Raw genomic sequence first — 19,943 nt, 5'->3', positions numbered from 1 at the left:
GGGAGAAACCACCCCCATGATTCAGTTTCCTCCACCTGGTCTCTCCCTTGACACATGGGGATTATGGGAATTACAATTCAAGATGAGATTTGTGTGGGGACACAAAACCAAACCATATCACCTCCAATGATAACATTTCCAAAACCACAGGACTATATGACAATCAGGGTATTGGGCTTGATACAGTCAAGATACAGAACAGTTCCATCAGCACGAGGCACTCTCCTGTTGCCTTTTGGGCCACACCCCCTTCCCTCCCTTTTCTACTCTCTCCTTAATCCTTGGCGACTACTCATCTGTTCTCTATAATTTTGTCAATTCAAGAATGTTATATAAATAGAATCCTACAGTCTGTAAACTTTTGAGATTGGCTTTTTTCACTCAGCGTCATTATCACATGATTCATCTAAGTGGCTGCCTGTATCAATGGTTTGTTCCTTTTTATTGCTGGCTAGTATTCCATGTTATAGATGCACTGCATTTTGCTTAACCATCTACCCACTGGAGGACAACTGGATTGTTTTAGTTTGGGGCTATTACAAACAAAGTTGTTATAAATAGTTATGTACAGTATTTTGTGTGAACAGAAGTTTCCATTGATCTTTATGGTATAAATATCCAGAAGTGCAGTTGTAGGGTGGTATAATTTCTTGTTGAGTTTTTTTTTTTTTTTTTTTTTTTTTAAGGAACTACCGAACTGTCTAGAGTAGCTGTATCATTGTACATTCCCACTAACAATGTATAAGTGACTTGATTTTTCTGGTTCTGATATAGTTTGGATGTATATCCTTGCCCAAATATCATGTTGAAATGTAATTCCCAATGTTGGAGGCGGGGCCTGGATGCAACTAATTGAATCATAAGGGCAGTTTCTCATGAATGGTTTAGCACCATCCACTTTGTGCTGTCCTCACAACAGTGAGTTCTCGTGACATCTGGCCATTTAAAAATGGGTAGCACCTCCCTTGCCTCGCTCTTGGTCCTCTTCTTGCCACCCACGTGACACGCTTGCTCTCCCTTCGCCTTCTGCCATGATTGTAAGTTTCCTGAGGCCTCTCCAAAAGCCCAGCAGATGCCAGCATTACATTCCTGTACAGCCTGCAGAACCGTGAGCCAATTAAATCTCTTTTCTTTATAAATTACCCGGTCTCAGGTATTTCTTTACAGCAATGCAAGCACAAACTAATATAGCATCCTTGCCAGAATTTGGCATTGCCACTATTTGTTATTTATTATAATTGGTTTATAATGATATCTAATCATCCTTTAATTTGTATTTTCCAAGTAGCTAACGATGTTAAACATCTTTCCACATGCTTACTTGCTATTTGTATACCATCTTTGCTGAAATGTCTCTTCATGACATTTGCCCATCTTCTAACTGGATTGTTTATGTTCTTACTGTTGAGTTTTAAGGGTTCTTTATATAGTCTAAATGCTAGTCCTTTCTTGGATATGTGGCTTGCAGATATCTTCTCCCGGCCTATAGCTTATCTTTTTGTTTTCCTGTTAAGGCCTTTCATAGAATAAAAGTTTTTAATTTTTTTGGAGTCTAAGTTATTAGTTTTGCTTTTATGGATCATGCTTTTAGTGTCAAGTCTAACAAATATTTTGTAGCCCTAGATCCTGAAGATTTTCTCTCACTTTCTTTTTTCTAAAAGTTTTATAGTTTTTATGTTTTGCATTGAACTCTGAGATCCACTTCAGGTTCATTTTTGTGTATGGTGTAAACCAAGATTGAGGTTCAAGCCCACGTATATAAGCAGCAGTCACTGAAAGGCGATCTTTCCTCCACTGAATTGCTTTAACACCTTTGTCAACCATCATTTGGAAGTATTTTTGTGGGTCTGTTTCTGGGTTCTGTATTCTTCTTCATTATAGTGTGACAATACCACTCAGCATTTATTCCTACAGCTGTAAAATTAGTCTTTAAGCTGGCTAGATGATTGCTCTAGCCACTTTATTCTTCTTTTTCAAAACTGTTCTAGCTATTCTAATTCCCTTGTCCTTCCATAAGTATTTTTGAATAATTTTCCGGTATTAAAAAAACTTGCTGGAATTTGGGTAGGAACGAGACTAAGCCTATATATCAACTTTGAGGAAAATTGACATCTTTCTGATGTTGGGTCTTCCAAATCATCAACATTGAATGTCTTTCCATTTATTCAGGTCTTCCTTGATTTCTTTCATCAGCACTTTGCAGTCTTCACTATACAGGTCCTGTACATGTTTTGATAGATTTACACCTACGTATTTTTTTTAGCTATGATAAATGATGCATTTTTAATTTTGGTTTCCATGTGCTCATTGCTGCATACAGAAATACAATTGATTCTGTATAAGTTTATCTTATGCCCTGTGACTTTATGGAAGTAACTTATTCATTCCAAAGGCTTTATCTTTTTTTATTTTTTTTGGAGATTCCTTGGGATGAAAAACATTTTTATTCTAATCCCAAATTTCCTTATCGCTTGAGATTTTCTATGTTGACAATCATGTGTTTTGCAAATAAAAATACTTCTTTTTCTTCCTTTCTCATCTGTGTATCTTTGACATTCTCTTTTTACCTTTAACACATTGACTAGAACTTCCAGCACTGTATGGAGTGAGAGAGTTAAGAGTGGACATCTTGCCTTGTTCCTAGTTTCAGGGAAAAAGGTTCAGTTTTTACCATTAAGCATTACACTAGCTGTAGGTTTTTGTAGATGCTCTTTATAAAGTTGAAGAAGCTGCTGTTTTTTCATTTCTAAGAGTTTTTTTAATCATGAATAGGTATTGAATTTTGTCAAATACTTTTTCTGCATCAATTGATATCATCATGTGATTATACATTTCTCTTCTTTAGCCTGTTAATATGGTGGATTGTATTGACTGATTTTTCAATATCTAACCAGTCTTACAATCCCAATAATAAATGCCACTGGGTCACGGCATATCATTCTCATTATATAATGTTGAATTCTATTTGCAAACACTCTGTTAAAGATTTTTGCCTCTATGGCAATGGGAGATACTGGTCTGTAGTTTTCTTTTGTACTCTTTTAGTCTGGGTTTGGCATCAGTATAGTGTTAATGTCATAAAATGAATTGGAAAGTGCGCCTTTTCTGGATGATATTGAAATCGTGTAGAATTGGTGTTAATGCTTTTTTAGATGTTTGTTAGAATTCTCCAGCAACTTTTCTGATTCTCCAGATTCCCTTCCATATCTTACTGCCCCAGCTCCTTCCAAAATTATGCAAGGTCTGATGCCTATAACAAATTTCTCAGTCCATAATACTCATAGTTTCTGCTTCCCTGATTGAACCCTGATACCTTAAGTCATTTGCTATTACAGTGGAATGAGTAATAGTTAACATTTACTGAGTATCTAAAACATGCCAAGCACTTTACAATTGTTATTTCAGGTAAGCAATCCCATACAGAAGGTTCTTTGTCGCCTTAACTTTACAGAAAAAAATAAAACTGAAGTACAGAGATGTTAAGTAAGCTGTGAACAGTCACACAGTAAGGATCAGAAGCAACACACAAATCAAACTCTTAGCCAGGCTGCTCTGCTAACGTTCTTTCTCTTGACCTCTAGTTTCCCTCAGAAGACCAGAGTCTATGGTGCTGGTAGGACAGAAGGCACAGATTTGAGCCTGGATCCCATTCATCGTTTCTGGTATAACCTGTGCTTTTCATTTTGTTTGCTTTCCCTTTATACCCTCCTGCCGTTCCCCTTCTTTCCGTTTTCTCTTCTTTTCTCTGCCCATTGAGGATGTTTCCTCTGGACTTTTTCCCCATCGAACCCCACCCCCCACCTTCCTATCACCTTTTATACTGTTGGAAAGTGAGTCAGACCCACAGGAGTGTGTTCTTCCAGACTCACTGGCCCTCATATCATGAAGCACCAGCGTGAGAACAAGGGCAAGCCCTGGCTGGGAGGTGGCTGGACGGACGTGCCGTGCGCTAAACAGAAGGGGCGTTCGTTACAGCAAGAGCAAGGGCAGCAGAACACACCTGCTGGAAACCAGAAAAAAATGGTCCACAGTGACTCTGAGAAATTACCTTTCTTGTTTTGACTCCTTCGTTTGCTCACTTTGGGGTCAGTCTACTTATTTATTAAAACGTCTACCGTGCCTTAAGAAACAGTATTAATGCATTAAAATAAACAATACTTCGGATGCAGAAATGAACATTTAAGTGGATGCAAACCAGATCCATTCCATTTTGAGTGAATGTGTATTTCTGTATTTTTTCCCCCTAAGTGCCTTTGCTTAGTAAAAGCCATCAAATATCACTGGGAATTATTACTAATTTTTAAACAGTCCTGAAGAATTAAAGGGAAAGAGAGAGAGAAAGGGAATAAATAAGTGGAAGAAAGAAAAGAAGAGAGAGAGAGAAAGAGAGAGAGGTTAAGCTCAAAGGCAGGGAGAGCGAAATGGACCAGATTATACAAAATTAAAAAGCAAATACGAGGAGACAATTTGTGCCGAGTGATTGCAAGCAATTACAGTCCGGCTTTTCTGGAGGGAAGATGGGGGGAGGGGGTTATTTCAGCTTAAAAGGAGACTTTATTCATTCCTGATCAGCTTCTCCGACCATTCTCTTTTATTCTTGGATATCAATTTAAGAAAAAAAAAAAGTCAGCTTTCAGATGTTACATGTTCACCCCTGCGAATCCACCCCTGGGCAGACAGTGAGAATTTAAGCTTCCAATCGGTTCTTTCTATAGCCCTGAAAACCAATTTGTTCATAAAGAATAAAATAAGGAGGGGGGAGAGGGGAAAACACAACACGAGCATGTGTTTCTTTTAGAGGAGAGCTTCAATTTTACTATAATTGTCTAAAGACGGAGCTGCTTTGATCTGAAGAATTATTATTGTGCCTCAAATGCCGGCTGCCAATGTCACAGCTGTGCTGGAGCTTGGTCACGCCAAGGGGCTTGGGGTCCAACTTAGTCCCAGACCCGCCTTTGGGTCTTTCCCTCTTTATTTTTCCTTTGTCAAATGGGAAAGTTCATTTTCCTACTATGTCTACTGACCATTGAAGGCCATGGTGTGGTTGATGATGTACAGGTTCCTTGGAAGGCCCGGACACATGGTGGTGACATCACAAGGGCCCGCCAAGGCTGGGCAGGAGGAGAGAGCCTCACCTTCACACGGGCAGGCAGGCTGGATGCGTGCCTGCTAAGTGGGCTGGCATGATCATTAGATGAGAGGACCCGGCACACCGGCCAGCTGCTTTCGGTTACCTGTATCTCCTAGGCTCATGCACAAGGTCAGAAATGGTCTCAGTGCTTGAGAGAGACACAGAGAACCCTTCAGCACATTTCCCCAATTTCAAGTCTTGGGGTTCATAGTTATTATCCCTCATTCCAGCTCATGCTGCGCCAAAGCAGAGGACAGCTCAAGACACAGAATTAAACACAATACTTTCAGAAGCAGAATGGCTAAAATCTAGATGGAGGGTCTGAGGGCTAAGCCAAGTCTTCAAGGCATGTGTTTTCCTTCTCATGGATGAGGGATCAACCAGGGGATCTCTTTTCCTGCATCACTTCCTTGGTGGGCCAGGCAGGAGGGACCTGTCCACCCCTCATCTCACATCCCGCCACCTCGGAAGCTGCCTTGCCTGTCTCCTCCTGGTGCCTCTGAGGTCTCACTGGAGACTGGAACCCTGATGACATCCTCCTTACCTGCTCCTTCTCTGGCTCTCCATTGTCTACAGTATCGTCCACATTCCCTAGCTCAGCATTCAAGGCTCTACAGGGAAGCTGCCCTGCTCAGTCCTGCACCCAGGTGAGAAGCCCCACCGCTGTTTCAGAACACGTCATCAAATGCTCACCTGTGGGTCCATGCTTTCGTCTTCCCCCCACCTGGAACACAACTGCTCCCTTTTCTCCTTTTCCCCGAGTCCTTTCTTTCTTGGGTCAGCTTCTAACTCGAAATGCAGATAAGATGGGTAAGAAAATTAATGACTCTGAATGGACTGTGAGGCCAAGTTCCAGGGGCAGAGCTATCTCCACAGCCCAGGGCAGAGTCTAGTAGGCTGTGACAGTAAGAGATGACAGGCTGCGAGGGACAGCCCCGACTCCCACCCCATACCCTCCCCTCTAAGCCATGGTTTCTCAAACTGAAAGAACGCACAGAGCTGTTTACAAAGAAAATGTAGTAAAACACAAGAATGCCCTTGAACCCCTGGGGTCTGAAGATTCCATTTGAAAAACATTGTCATAGGAAACAAACAGAAACCAGCAAAATGAAAACATAAACTTAATTATAGCTCTACAAAGCACAAGGCCCACATTCTGCACAGAAATCATTCTTTCCAATCAGATGGAAAAAAAAAAATTACACCTAGGCTAGGCATGGTGGCTCATGCCTATAATCCCAGCACTTTGGGAGGCCAAAACATTTGGATCTGTTGAGCCTAGGAGTTTGATACCAGCCTGGGCAACATGGCAAAACCCCATCTCTACACAAAAAAAATACAAAAATTAGCTGGGCGTGCTGGTACGCTCCTGTGGTATCAGCCACTTGTGAGACTGAGGTGGGAGGATCACTAGAGCCCAGGAGATGGGGCTGCAGTAAGCTGTGACTGTGCCACTGAACTCCAGCTTGGGTAACAGAGTGAGACCCTGTTTCAAAATCAACCACAGCAACAAAACTCCAAATCTAGAAGACTTTTATTACCTAGGCAACTTTAAATTAGTTACTTAATTTCCCTATGCCTCAGTTTTCTCATCCAAAAAGAAAAAAAAAAAAAAAAAGAAGCTGACCTGGAAGGGTGGTTGTGGGGATAAAAGGAGGTAGCATCATGCATGCACCGTACTTAGATGACTCCTGGTACATTCTCCGTTCTCAACCCATGGCAGAGTTCATCAGACTAACCCCTATAGGCACCTGTGTTGTTGCTAGAACACTCAGGGACCTAATCCTGAGTAGGTATCTCATTTCCTCTTCAGAGCTAGGAGGTCTCGTATTCTGACATTTCCAGAGTATGGGAAAGAGGATGGTCAGGAGACTGGGGCTTTGATGAGGGCTGAGTTGCAACCACAGAGAGCGCTACGGTGACATGGAGCAAAGCATGAGCATTGAGCAAAGAGGAGGCGAATGGATTTTTTTTGCGGGGGAGGGGAACATAGGTTGAGAGTGACAGGCCTGGCATGTCTGGCCAGCTGCCCTAAGGATGGGACAAACAGAGGCAGACTTCACTGCAGAGCTTTACAGAGGAAGAGCTCGTTGAAGAAAAGGATGGAGTTGCTACAAAGATTCTGGCTAAAGGGGAGTGAATGATCTTTGCATCTCAAGATGTCATAAAAATCGGATGAATTAGGAGTCAGAAAAGAGGGGGAGACCTCTGGAACTCAAGGAAACCCAGAGAACTGCCTTGGAGCATCTTGAAGAGGAGAGAGAATGGAAGCAATATAGCTCCAAAAGAACAACGTCTCTGTCTTTCTTTGGTTACCTCTTCCATGAGCTGCCCAATAACTTCAGGTGTTGGAACAGAAAAGAGAAGCCCTATACAATTGACACAATTCACAGCTCCACTCTCCTCACTTGCAGGGAAAAGGGGGTTAAACAGAAACAGAGAAAAAGTGTAAAAGTGAACAAGATGTAGGTAGCAGGGAAGTATTCAGGGGGAAGCGCACCGACAGGCACAACTTACCTTGAAATAGAATAAAAACAAAAGCTGGATTGATGAATAGGCAGAGGGACAAATAGATGGGCGGACTGTGATAAATCAAGCGTATTCCATTGTTGTTAACAACTGAACATAGGTGGTGAGCGTGTGGGTAGTCACTGAAAACTCTGTTTTGTATTTGTTTGTTTGTTTTTGAGATGGAGTCTCACTCTGTTGCCCAGGCTGGAGTACAGTGGCACAATCTCAGCTCACTCCAACCTCCACCTCCTGGGTTCAAGCGATTCTCCTGACTCAGCCTCCTGAGTAGCTGAGGTTACAGGCACGCACCACCACACCCAGCTACTTTTTTGTATTTTTAATAGAGACGGGGGTTCACCATGTTGGCCAGGATGGTCTTAATCTCCTGACCTCATGATCCATCCGCCTTGGCCTCCCAAAGTGCTGGGAGTACAGGCGTGAGCCACCGCGCCTGGCCTGTTTTTATTATTATTATTTTTTTAACTTTTCTATATGTATGAAAATTTTCCTAATGGAAAATTGAAAAAGTTAGGAAACAGATTCAAGATAATCAACCCTTGTCCTCATGGGCCCCAAGACAAGTTGTCCTAAAAGAGCAGCTGGAAGAATGATGAAGGGGTAGATTTTTGTCTGCTCCTTCCCCTGCCTTTCAGCTCCTCAGTGCTGTCTATCTGCCTTTCTGGGTCTGGGCAACCTGCTAAGAACCATGTTTGTAAGGATTTAAGCCATGAACACATCCTGTGGAACCTGTAATTTATCAGAGCTTTCCTAAAGAATGATGTAAGTCTTTAATGTCCAACGAAATAGGTCTTCAGAAGTGGAATTTTGGCCAGTGGAGAAGAAACTTCTGGTGGCACATCAGTTGGGATTAGATTCAGTGACAAATGTCAGACAGGCCCAAACAAGTGACTTACACAAGACAGAAGCTCATTTCATGCTCACATCAACCAAGTCCAAATGGAAGTGGCCCAAGACGCTGTCCTCAAACGTCTCAACAACTCTGGTCCTTTCCTGCTCACTGTTCACACCTCTAAGGACTGTCCTCTGTTTCCTGGCTCAGGATGACTGTCCTCATCTTCCAGGCAACAGGATGATAGAAGGAACAAAGAATGGGGCAAGAGCATACAAGCCACCCCTTAAGGACGGTTCCTGGAAACTTACATACGGACTTAGTCACATCTTCACATCCAGCCGCAAGGGAGGCTGGAATATGTAGTCCTTATTCTTTGCAGCAATGTACCTAGCATGAAAAAAAATGAGCTGGGTATGGTGGCTCACACCTGTAATCCCAACACTTTGGGAGGCCGAGACGGTTAAATCACTTGAGGTAAAGAGTTTGAGGCCAGCCTGGCCCACATGGCGAAACCCCATCTCTCCTAAAAATACAAAGTATTAGCCAGGTGTGGTGGGATATACCTGTAATCCCAGCTTCTCAGAGGGCTGAAGTATGAGACTCACTTGAGCCCTGGAGGCAGAGGTTGCAGAGAGCCAAGACTGTACCACTGCACTCCAGCCTGGGTGACAGAGTGAGACTGAAAAAGAAAAAGAAAAAATTATATTACTATGAAAAAAGGAGAAAAGATTTGGGAGGACAACTAGCAGTTTTTTTCAAAAGTCAGGAGAATATCTCCCTAGAATGCTCCAATCACAAAAAAAGTTTTCTATTTTATCTACCTATAGAGTCAGCTCTGACTTTATCAACAGGCCTCCACAACAATGGTCTCCATTCTGGATTGATTGCATAATGAGGAGGACAAGGCAGTGAGAAGCTATGTGATAAGTGCTTTAGAATTTAACAAGCGAAGGTGTAAGGTAGGTATTAGCACCATCGTTTTAGAGATAGAAATGGAGGCTTCCCTCAATTCAAACGACTGGTAAGGTCCTTAACTGTAGAGGACACTGTTAAACTGCAGGAGGATGCAGACGGGGCAGGGGGTCCCCAGTCTTTCCCACCACCTGGCCCCTCCATCTTGATAGATAATCTGAACCTTGGAAAGGACAGAGGCTGCCGGAGAGCCAAGAAATCCTAGACAAGGGATCATTCCTGGAGGGGATAATAAGCAACAAAAGCTGGAAGACATCAAGACAACTCTTTCAGGGAAGCAGAAAGCCAACATAGGCCCAAGAAGCGCCGGCCAAGGTTCCTTGAGTGGCTGGGGGCTCCTGGAGGAGGATGAATGTGGGTGTGGAGGGGAGAGGGGAGCATGGTCAAAGGGAGGTGTGCAGGGCAGAGCAGAGCACCTGTATACATACTGCCAACTTGGATCGACTCTAAGGATTCGAATATGAATTCTGAAGGCTCTCAAAGAATTTTGAGTTAACCTAGTGTCACTGTCTTCTTGAGCAGAGATTCTCAAAGCTGATGCCCATTGAAATCCCCTGGGTCTTTTGAAAACGCCCTGATGCCATCCCAACCTCCAAGATGTGTTATTTTATTGGTCTGGGATGAAGCTTGGGCACTGCGATTTTTCAGACGTCACAACATGATTCTAATATGCAGAAAAGCTGGAGAATCACTGCTCCAGAGTGATGGTCTTCCAACTCTAATGTGCATATTCATCACCTTGGAAGGGCAGAGAAATGCAGGTTCTTATTCATGAGGTCCAAGATGGGGCGAAAGACTCTGTATTTTAATAACTTCCTGGGGGATGCCAATGCTCCCCATCTTGGGAACACACTTTGAGTGGGGAGTTTGGTGCTTGCACTTCTCCTGCTAGTGTACGCTTTTCCTATATCCACAGGGGCTTCAACACATTGTCTATTCATGCAAAGCTGTCTCATCCTGTAATAAGTGAGCCCATCTCGGACAGAAACCCAGGCCATGTCCTGTAATATGTAAGACTATCCCGGACAGAAATCCAGACAAGCCTGGTCTGTATCTGCCTTCACGTTTAGTGCGTTGTCTGCTCAGCTGATGGCCTAGAGTGACTCATGTTGAGCACAGAAAGTACATCACTGGTGCTTAACGAAGCTCTTATCAATATTAGCAATTAATGCTTAGTGCTAATGAGTAACCAATTACCAATAGTAATAATGATATCAAGGAAACTGTGATAGTCCTACAAGGCACAAACCTTTCTGCTTCCTCCCCCACACCCCAAATTATAGTTCTAAATGAGCTTCCAGAATCTTGTTGTGACAGGTACAACCTCACACGCATTCACTTAATAAGACAGCTCTATGGAGTGAAATTCCACTTTCAACAGATACATTTTCAGTGAGGCACACAGGAAATTAAATGTGAAAGTATCATTAACATGGAAGTTGTGAGTTTAATTCCCTACACAGGGTGCTGACAAACTGAGACTGTTTATCTATGCCTCATCACGGCTGCCTCTTTCCTGGGGGACCCAGTCAATTTCTTAGACTCTAAACTCTCTTGCCCCCTTTTTGGGGTGAACATCTACTCTTCATTTCTATCCTCGAAGATCCATATTCTCAGAAGGCAAAGAAGTGAACGTGAGCATCTCGCAAAGAAGAACAGGATTCTACACTGTGGTTTGAGATTGCTAAGGATGGCATTCAGGGCTGAATCAGGACAAGAATTTTTTTTTCTTCTTTTGCTTTAAATATGTCTCTTTAGAGGAAGTAATATAGTATTTAATATCTAATGGAATCTATTCAGGAATTCATTAAAGAAAAACTGATAATAAGATGTGTTATCATAGTCAACAATTAACGGTGCCAGGTACAAATCTTGATCGCTCTTAGGATGTGTAACTGGTACCGCTTTTGCTTTGGGGACTGTTTTTGCAAAAAGGCAAGTGGGGCACAGATGCGCCTTTCTGAGGGCTGACTTTGACCACTGTGCTACTGCAAGTCACCAGTAAAGAGATTAGCCAAGGTCAGCTATTCATCCCCTACACTGGTTACACATGGGCAAAAGGGACCTCTAGTTTGTGAATGTTTCTTTCTTTCCTTTTCTTTCTTTTCTTTTTCCTTTTTAGATGGAGTTTACTTTTATTGCCCAGGTTGGAGTGCCATGGTACGACCTCGGCTCACTGAAATCTGCTTTCCGGGTTCAAGCGATTCTCCTGCCTCAGCCTCCCAGGTAGTTGGGATTACAGGCGTGAGCCACCATGCCTGGCTGTGAATCTCCTTCTTTCTAAACATCATTCATCTTCAGTTCTACCCTTCCCTGAACATCCAACTGACTGAGTGATACGAGTAAAGGCAGAGCTCAGGGACCCTTTAGGGGTCAGGATGCCCTTGGGGACTAGGTCAAAAGGATTACAGGAAAAGAATTTTATTGACAATCTCCCTTGACAAGAACTCACATAAAAGAGACTCAAGTATCTCTCTTCCTCTTGCTGGAAAAGGAGGGAATGAGGAAGTCGCCTGAATCTTTAGGGTTAGTCTTAGCCTGGAAAAAACCCTGCAGCATTCTGAGACATCTGAGAGGAGCCAGCATTTCAAACGGGAGCAAGCCCGCTGCATGGTGATAAACCTCCTCCCCACCTTCTGATCCTGACAAGGTGATGCTCAATTGATCCAGTGCTCTGAGCACTTCAGAACCTCCTCTTCCTCCCCACGGACTCATTTCTGAGGCTGGTTCAGACATTCACCTGTAGAAGCCTATCATTCCTCCTAATAGTCTTTTGGTTTTGATTTAAAGATCTACTGAAGGTTAGAACCAAAAGGGGCTTAAACCAACTTCTACCCCCAAGTTCCTCATTTTACAGATGAGAAAACACCCAGAGAGAATTATCAAAAGTCCCACAGCCGCCTGGAACATGAGTCCAGGTTTTCAGACTCTCGGGTCAGGATTCTACTTTTTAAATATCTTTTTTTTTTTTTTTTTTAAAGGCAAATCTAAAGCCCACAAGACATAGCTCTCGGATTCTCTTGCCTATGGTGGCATGATGTGAAGTCACACTTAGCTGGCTTGGTAGAACTAAGAAACTCAGTACTGGCAGGCTGTGGCCCACGCTAGATTTTGATGAAACCACAAAGCTTCAAGTTCACCACCAAAAACCTCCACCATGTTGGAAAAGACCATTTTCTACTTCTGCCTCCAGTGGGAGAAATAGCCTCTTGAGTTTTGGATGGACCATGAGTGCCTGAGTCAGGAGGGTATTTTTCTATTTATCCTTCCAGACTCACCCTTCATTTTCCTTCCTTCTCCATTCTACCCTCTGCGCCATGAGACTGACCTCTACAGACTGCATAACCTAGATTTGCTTGTCTTCATCTGGGTTTGGCCAATGGGAAGGCCCAGAAGGAGGTCACAGGTCAAGGGATTGGTTAGTCTGGTTCCTTCCTGCCTCACCATAGTTTGGGCAGGGGCTGTCATCACAGCGCCTGGCACGCCACCCCTCTCCCACAGCTGCAGGTCTCACCCAGCCCAGGAACATGGGTCTTCTTGCCACCTTGGTCCACTGAGGGATTTCATCATCCCTTGTCAATTCCCTTTACCCTTTAACCTCCATAAATAGTCCCGTTATTAAACTCTCTTTGTTAAATTAACACATTGAGTGTGCTGTCTTTTTAAAAATGTTTTGCCAGGACCCTGACTAGTACAGGGGTCCCTGGATGAAGCTGTAGCAGGTATAAGATGTATAAGATGGGCCAGACACAGTGGCTCACGCCTGTAATCCCAGCAGTTTGGGAGGCTGAGGTGGGTAGATCATGAGGTCAGGAGATTGAGATAATCCTGGCCAACATGGTGAAACCCCATCTTTACTAAAAATACAAAAATTAGTTGGGCATGGCAGTGTATGTCTGTAATCCCAGGTACTTGAAAGCCTGAGGCAGGAGAATTGCTTGAGCCCAGGAGGTGGAGGTTGCAGTGAGCTGAGATCGTGCCACAGCACTCCAGCCTGGAGACAGAGCTAGATTCCATCTCAAAACAAACAAACAAAACAAAGTAAAACAAAAAAGATGTATACGATGGACTGGGCACAGTGGCTCATGCCTGTGATCCCACCACTTTGGGAGGCTGAGACGGGAGGACTGCTTGGCCCCAGGAGCTTGAGATTAGCCTGGGCGACATAGCAAGAGCCTATCTCTACAAAAAATACAAAGATTAGCCAGGCATGGTGGTGTGTGTCTGTTGTTCCAGCTTCTCAGGATGCTGAGGCGGAAGGATCACTTGAGCCCAGGAGGCTGAGGCTGCAGTGAGCTGTGGTTGTGTCATGGCACTCCAGCCTGGGTGACAGAGTGAGACTGTCTCAAAGCAAAGCAAAACCATAAGCTATGTGAGCTGACTTGTGTATGGAATCACTTCCATTTGAATGGGAGGGGAGGTGAAAATAAGGCAAGAGACGTAGGAGAAAACCAGCAGCAGTTGGCAAAATCTGCCCAACACTTGAGTGTCCTCATTCAAGCTACATGAGACCACAATAGAATCACAGGATTCCACTTCCGGGCCACTCGTTTATTCCGTGGAATCGGGTGGGTTCCTGCTTCCACCTGTCTAAATCAGCTGTATGATTCTGTTCCCTTGCCTGCCTGCTGAAAAGAATGTGTTGCTACCTGCAGTATCCAAACTCTACCATCTCACGGTAAGCTGTCTTAAATGCTAAAACAAACACAAATTGAACTGGTTTTCCCATCTGTTTCTTTAACAAATGGGAGCTTAAGCCCATTAGGAACCTGTGTGGGTCAGGGAAGCATCAAATGAATACTTCTGAATAAAAACAACTGTTTCTGAATATCGCAAGATATTTCAAACAGAGCTCTCCATTGGCCAGGCCTGCTCCCTTCTGATGCCTGCACAAGATCCCGATGACAGCATTATTTGCTTGAATTGGATTTGTTTCTATGCCTAGAAACAACACAAGAGGAACCTGAAATAGGAAATGGCTACTGGGTCCTAAAAGTCTTCCCAGGACACTGTCTGAGAATAGACAGGAGTGAAATGAGAGTTGGAAACCGCACCAAGGGAAATTCTTTGGGGTCTGGATTATAGACTTTTCTTTTTTTTTTTTTTTGAGACGGAGTCTGACTCTGTCACCCATGCTGGAGTGCAGTGGCATGATCTCAGATCACTGCAACCTCTGCCTCCTGGGTTCAAGAGATTCTCCTGCCTCAGCCTCCTGAGTAGCTGGGATTACAGGAACCTGCCACTACATCAGCTAATTTTTGTATTTCTAGCAGAGACGGGGTTTCGCCATATTGGCCAGGCTGGTCTCGAACTCCTGACCTCAGGTGATCCACCCACCTCAGCCTCCCAAAGTACTGGGATTACAGACGTGAGCCACGAGCCACCACACCCAGCCTCTTCTTTTACTATTAGAAAATATTAAAAGCAGAGAGCATTGGCATGTAGTTTTATATAAAATCCCAACAGGTGAACCAGAGGAGGAGGAGGAAGCAGCTTGATTCGACTGGAGAACCTGGTATCATGTCTCTGAGAAGTTTTCTTTAGTCCCCTCTTACAAGCAGATGCTCCTCTGGGTACCCTCCAATCCTGCATCCCAGCTGGTAGCTTCCTTGCCCTGCTCTGGAACTAGACTCTGCACACGTTGAGTTTAGTCTCATTCCGTTTAAGAAAGTGCTTGGTGTATAGTAAACACTCAACAAATGCTTGGGGTTGGTTGTATCAATGAATCTATGAATGATGGAGCCAGTGGGTAAGAGATGAACGGGTAATGGAAAGAATCAGCCATTGACAGTTCCGTCTCTCAAACTGATACATAATTTCTTTCCAAATGCGACCGTGGGGAGTGGCAAGTAATTGCCACCGGAAGGACCCTGTATGATGAGGTCACTGGGCCATTTTCGGGGATTCACTACTGTCTCTTGGGGCTCCACACCCTGTCTCACTCTCTCCCACTTCCTGTCCTTCCCTCTGCTCTCTGACTTTTTGACCCATTTCTTTTCATTTTCTTTCTTTTTTTTTTTTTTGAGATGGAGTCTCGCTCTGTTGCCCAGGCTGGAGTGCAGTGTAGCCATCTCGGCTCACTGTGACCTCCGCCTCCTGGATTTAAGCAGTCCCCTCCCTCAGCCTCCCAAGCAGCTGGGATTATAGGTGCCCGCCAGCATGCCTGGCTAATTTTTGTATTTTTAGTAGAGATGGGCCAGCTCCATCTTGGCCAGACTGGTCTTGAACTCCTGACTTCGTGATCCACCCGCCTCAACCTCCCAAAGTGCTGGGATCATAGGCGTGACCCACTGTGACCGGTCTCACATTTTTTAAGAGTAAAAGATAGTGCTAGGAATAATCAAAATTATGTAATTTAAAATATTAACATATTCACCAACACATTGACTTTATGATATTGGCGTACTTACAAAGTAATTTTATTTAAAACCTAGTTTCAAAAATAAAATTCTTTCTACCAAATAAATATAACATATATCTGTTTCCATGAAAGCAAAATGAAAATAATTTATCTTGTTGAATCTCTTATTTGAATGCAAAACAATACCATTAGTAGAATAATAATGTTTACCACATATTTTATTTTTTGCCATATCTATTTCTAATATTACTATGTCATGGTATTTGCCTAAGGAATGTATATTTTAAACATGGATTTATTTTTTAATCTTTTTGTTTCATAAATTGCATGTACTGTTCCTCAAAGTTGCACTTTAATGCTTTTTGAAGTATTACACATAAAAAGTACTCAAGTTGCGTTTTGTTGTTAATAAATTTCAAACTGTTAACTCCTTCAATTGAATGTTGCTGTAGATTATAATAACATTTCTAATTGAGAAAATACTTTCTCCAAAGTTACTGTGGTGTCTTATAAATTTAGAGCAACTCTGCTAGAGTGTATTCCAATTCTCTATTTTTTCTGATTAAAATATGTAAATACTGTAACCCAAATATTTTCTTAGATACTGTCTTTGTACCACCCAAGCACTTTAGCAGTTTTTTTTTTGTTTTTTGGGATTTTTGTTTGTTTTGAGATGGAGTTTTGCTCTTGTCACCCAGGCTGGAGTGCAGTGGCGCAATCTCAGCTCACCGCAACCTCTGCTTCCCAGATTTAAGCGATTCTCCTGCCCCCAGCCTCCTGAGTAACTGGGATTACAAGCATGTGCCACCATGCTAGGCTAATATCGTATTTTTAGCAGAGACAGAGTTTCTGTGTGTTTGTCAGGCTGGTCTCGAACTCCTAACCTCAGGTGATTCACCCTCCTTGGCCTCCCAAAGTGCTGGGATTACAGGCATGAGCCACCGCGCCTGGCCTGGCAGGTATTTTTAAAGGGAAAAACTCTTCAAATAAGTTGTTTCAATTTATGATTTCAAACCATAGGTCTTTCAGTTTCATCCCATTGAGTAAGAATATAAATTTATCCAAATAAAAATGGAAATATCAAAAGATTTGTCCCATAGGTCAAGATATTCCAAAAAGAAATTGTAACTTTGAACATGAAATCTTGCATAATTTTTAAGCTCTCAACTTTCAAAGTGTTCAGTTATTTTCTTTCTGTTATAGGGATAAAGTTCATTGTTTTCCTGTTTGCAAGCTTCATTTTCAACAATTGCAACTAGCTAAATATTTTCAAATAAAGTTTTTTTGAGCACTGTATTCTTTGGAGATTTTGATTAAATATATCCAACTGGTGTTGAATAAAATGTAACCAAAACTTACAGATTTATTTATAAAAGAAGTTCAAAACCACTGCAGAACATGTAGGTTGATTTACAAAGTAACTCTTCAAAGGAGCAAAATCTTTAAAAACTCCATTGATGGCAAAAGCAGCAAACAGATAAAAAGTCCATACTGCCACCCTGAAGTATTTTTAATATTCAACATCAATTTCATCCCCCAAAATATTGTGGTTCAATTGCTCTAACGGAGTATACACAAATATTTGTAAATTTAAACCATTAAAATTTTTAATTAATCTAACATTGCAGCTAGTAGGAGACAGTTGTGAATTACATGAACATCAAAACAAATTCCAAACCTATTTCTGTCTCATAAGTTTCTTAATTTTATGATGACATTGACTTTTATCATGAACTTATATTCCACCAAATTTTGAGTGGGTGTTATCACCACAAAATTTAGTAACTTTATCTTCAATGTTAAACTATGAAGTTCATTAAAAAATGGAGTATATACTAGTATTAACAATAAGATCAGATGTTTTACCTTCTTTAGAATGAACTTACAAAAACTTTAATAATTTGATTTTCTGAATTGGAAGTGAAAATTTGAACCAATTATTAGAATGTACGCATTTTCTTTGTGAAGCCTCTAATAGCACTTGATAAAATAGATAGCCTCTGAACTGTTTGCAATTTTCCTTTTGTCTCAAGTGCCAATACATCAAGTACAGGCACTACGTGTTTTGCACACACATAACAAAAACTCGGAAGAAAAAAATTTAGAAATTTAGCAAAGAAACAGTCATCTGATATCAATGAAAAATCATGTTTTGCAGAAGAATCTGTAAGTCCACCTGCTACAGATTCACATGTGAATTCATCTACAGGCAAGTCTTCTTAAAATAACTACTGATTTTTTTTGTAGGCTGAGCACCATGGCTCACGCCTGTAATCCCAGCACTTTGGGAGGCTGAAGTGGGCAGATCACGAGGTCAAGAGATTGAGACCATCCTGGCCAATATGGTGAAACCCCATCTCTACTAAAAATACAAAAATTAGCCAGGTGTAGTGGCACATGCTCGTAGTCCCAGCTACTTGGGAGGCTGAGGCAGGAGAATTGCTTGAACCCAGGAAGCAGAAGTTGCAGTGAGCCCAGATCATGCCACCGCACTCCAGCCTGGTGACAGAAAGGGACTCCATCTCAAAACGAAAACAAAACAAACAAAAAAGCCGCTACTGATTTTTAAAATTAGATGCTGATTTTCTGATATTCTGTTAGCAATTCTTGTTTTCTATGCGGTCATTTGCCACAGTGAATGGTAAATATTGATAAACATTTTTTGTGCAAGTTACATCTATACTGGCTTTTGTAAGAAATTCGGTGCCTAATTTTTTCATGAAACATGCACATTTGGTTTTTGGAGTCGATGGCTGCCAAAAGGGATTACTCTGAAATAAAAATGTTGCCAGATAATAAAATCAACAGTTGCAAATTCCATGTATTATACAAATAAATGCAAAACTGGTATTGTAAGAGCATTCTGACTACTCTGTGTTCTGCGGTGGGGCTGCTTAGCCCCTGTGTCCTGTACGGACCAATATTTTCCTGCACACCTACTTTCTAGTTTCCACAATTCCTGTGGACCCTGCCAACAGGCACCACGGTGGCAGGCTGCATGCCACAGGCCCCAGCACTGGCCCCTGCACAGGTAGCCACTTCTCACCTGGAGAACCTGGCTAATCCCACGTGCTTGTATCTGAGTGCACTTCACACCCTTTGAGAATGGGGTGTCAGTTACCTTGCGTCTGGAACAGAGTGGCAAAAGGGGTTGGGTAGCACTGGTAATCTTTCAAACCTGACCACGAATTCAAAGGAGATCTCCAAACTAGCATTTCACACGCAGGTATATGAGACCTCGGGACCTCGGCCGGAGCTGGTGGAACAAAAGGCAGCTCTCTCTACCTACCCCTCCTGGCTGATTTTGTTGTTGTTTGTTTTCTTTTTTATAAATTGAATCGGAATTAGACGCTAAAACCCAAGGGACATGCCTGAACAGGGACTTGAACCCTGGACTCTCAGATTAAAAGTCTGATGCTCTACCAACTGGGCTATCCAGGCTCCCTCCTTTCTGGCCTCTTTCAACACAATAATAAATAACAGCACTTGGTTAAAAATAATAAAGTACAATCTGGGACAAATCCAAAGTGGACAAGATGAAGAGTGGACAAGATGCCAGGACTCCCATGGGCAAACCGGGACATGTTGGTACCCTACATATTAAGAGACTTGGGTTCTGTTTTCACTCAAGCAAATCTCTAAATTTTCTTATCCTTTTCTCTTCAAAGTGTTTTCCTGTGTGCCCACCCCTTAGGACTTCTAGCCCTTGCACAAACAGATAAGTGAGATGCAAATATCCAAGAGGGTGTGGTACACAGGCTGACTGCAAATCCCATCATGATTAAGGTGACAGACACTCCCCAGATAAAACCCACTCACCCCTTCCTTGCTGTAAAAGACTGTGCTAGAGCCCGCAGAGTGGCTCTGCTCTGTCCACCCTCCCTTCTTTACCAGTGACATGAGCTTGAAGATGGAAGCCACCTGTTCAAGAGAGTGGTTCAGAAAAATAAGAGTTGCTGATGACCGGGGAGCTGCCATATGTATTCATTATCAACCTCCAGACCCAGCAGCTGATTGCAATTCTTGGCCTAAACAAATACACGCCGCTGAAGTTCCTGCTTCCCATTCCAGGCTCTTCTGCCTCCACTCCATCCTTGTACACCAAAACCCTGCCA

At 42.6% G+C, this 19,943-nt stretch overlaps 1 non-coding gene across 1 annotated transcript; it reads right to left on the bottom strand.

The window, feature by feature from the left end:
• Positions 1–19,196: 19,196 nt before the first annotated feature.
• Positions 19,197–19,269, bottom strand: TRNAK-UUU. The gene has a single exon. It is a non-coding gene; the product is annotated as a tRNA-Lys (tRNA).
• Between the last annotated feature and the right edge of the window lie 674 nt (positions 19,270–19,943).

This window comes from Sapajus apella, unplaced genomic scaffold, assembly GCF_009761245.1.
Source record: "Sapajus apella isolate SASKATOON/1434 unplaced genomic scaffold, GSC_monkey_1.0 scaffold15, whole genome shotgun sequence".
Classification (NCBI taxonomy): Eukaryota; Metazoa; Chordata; class Mammalia; order Primates; family Cebidae; genus Sapajus; species Sapajus apella.
Note: the sequence above shows the minus strand (reverse complement) of the source record. Positions and strands in the feature narration are given on the sequence as shown.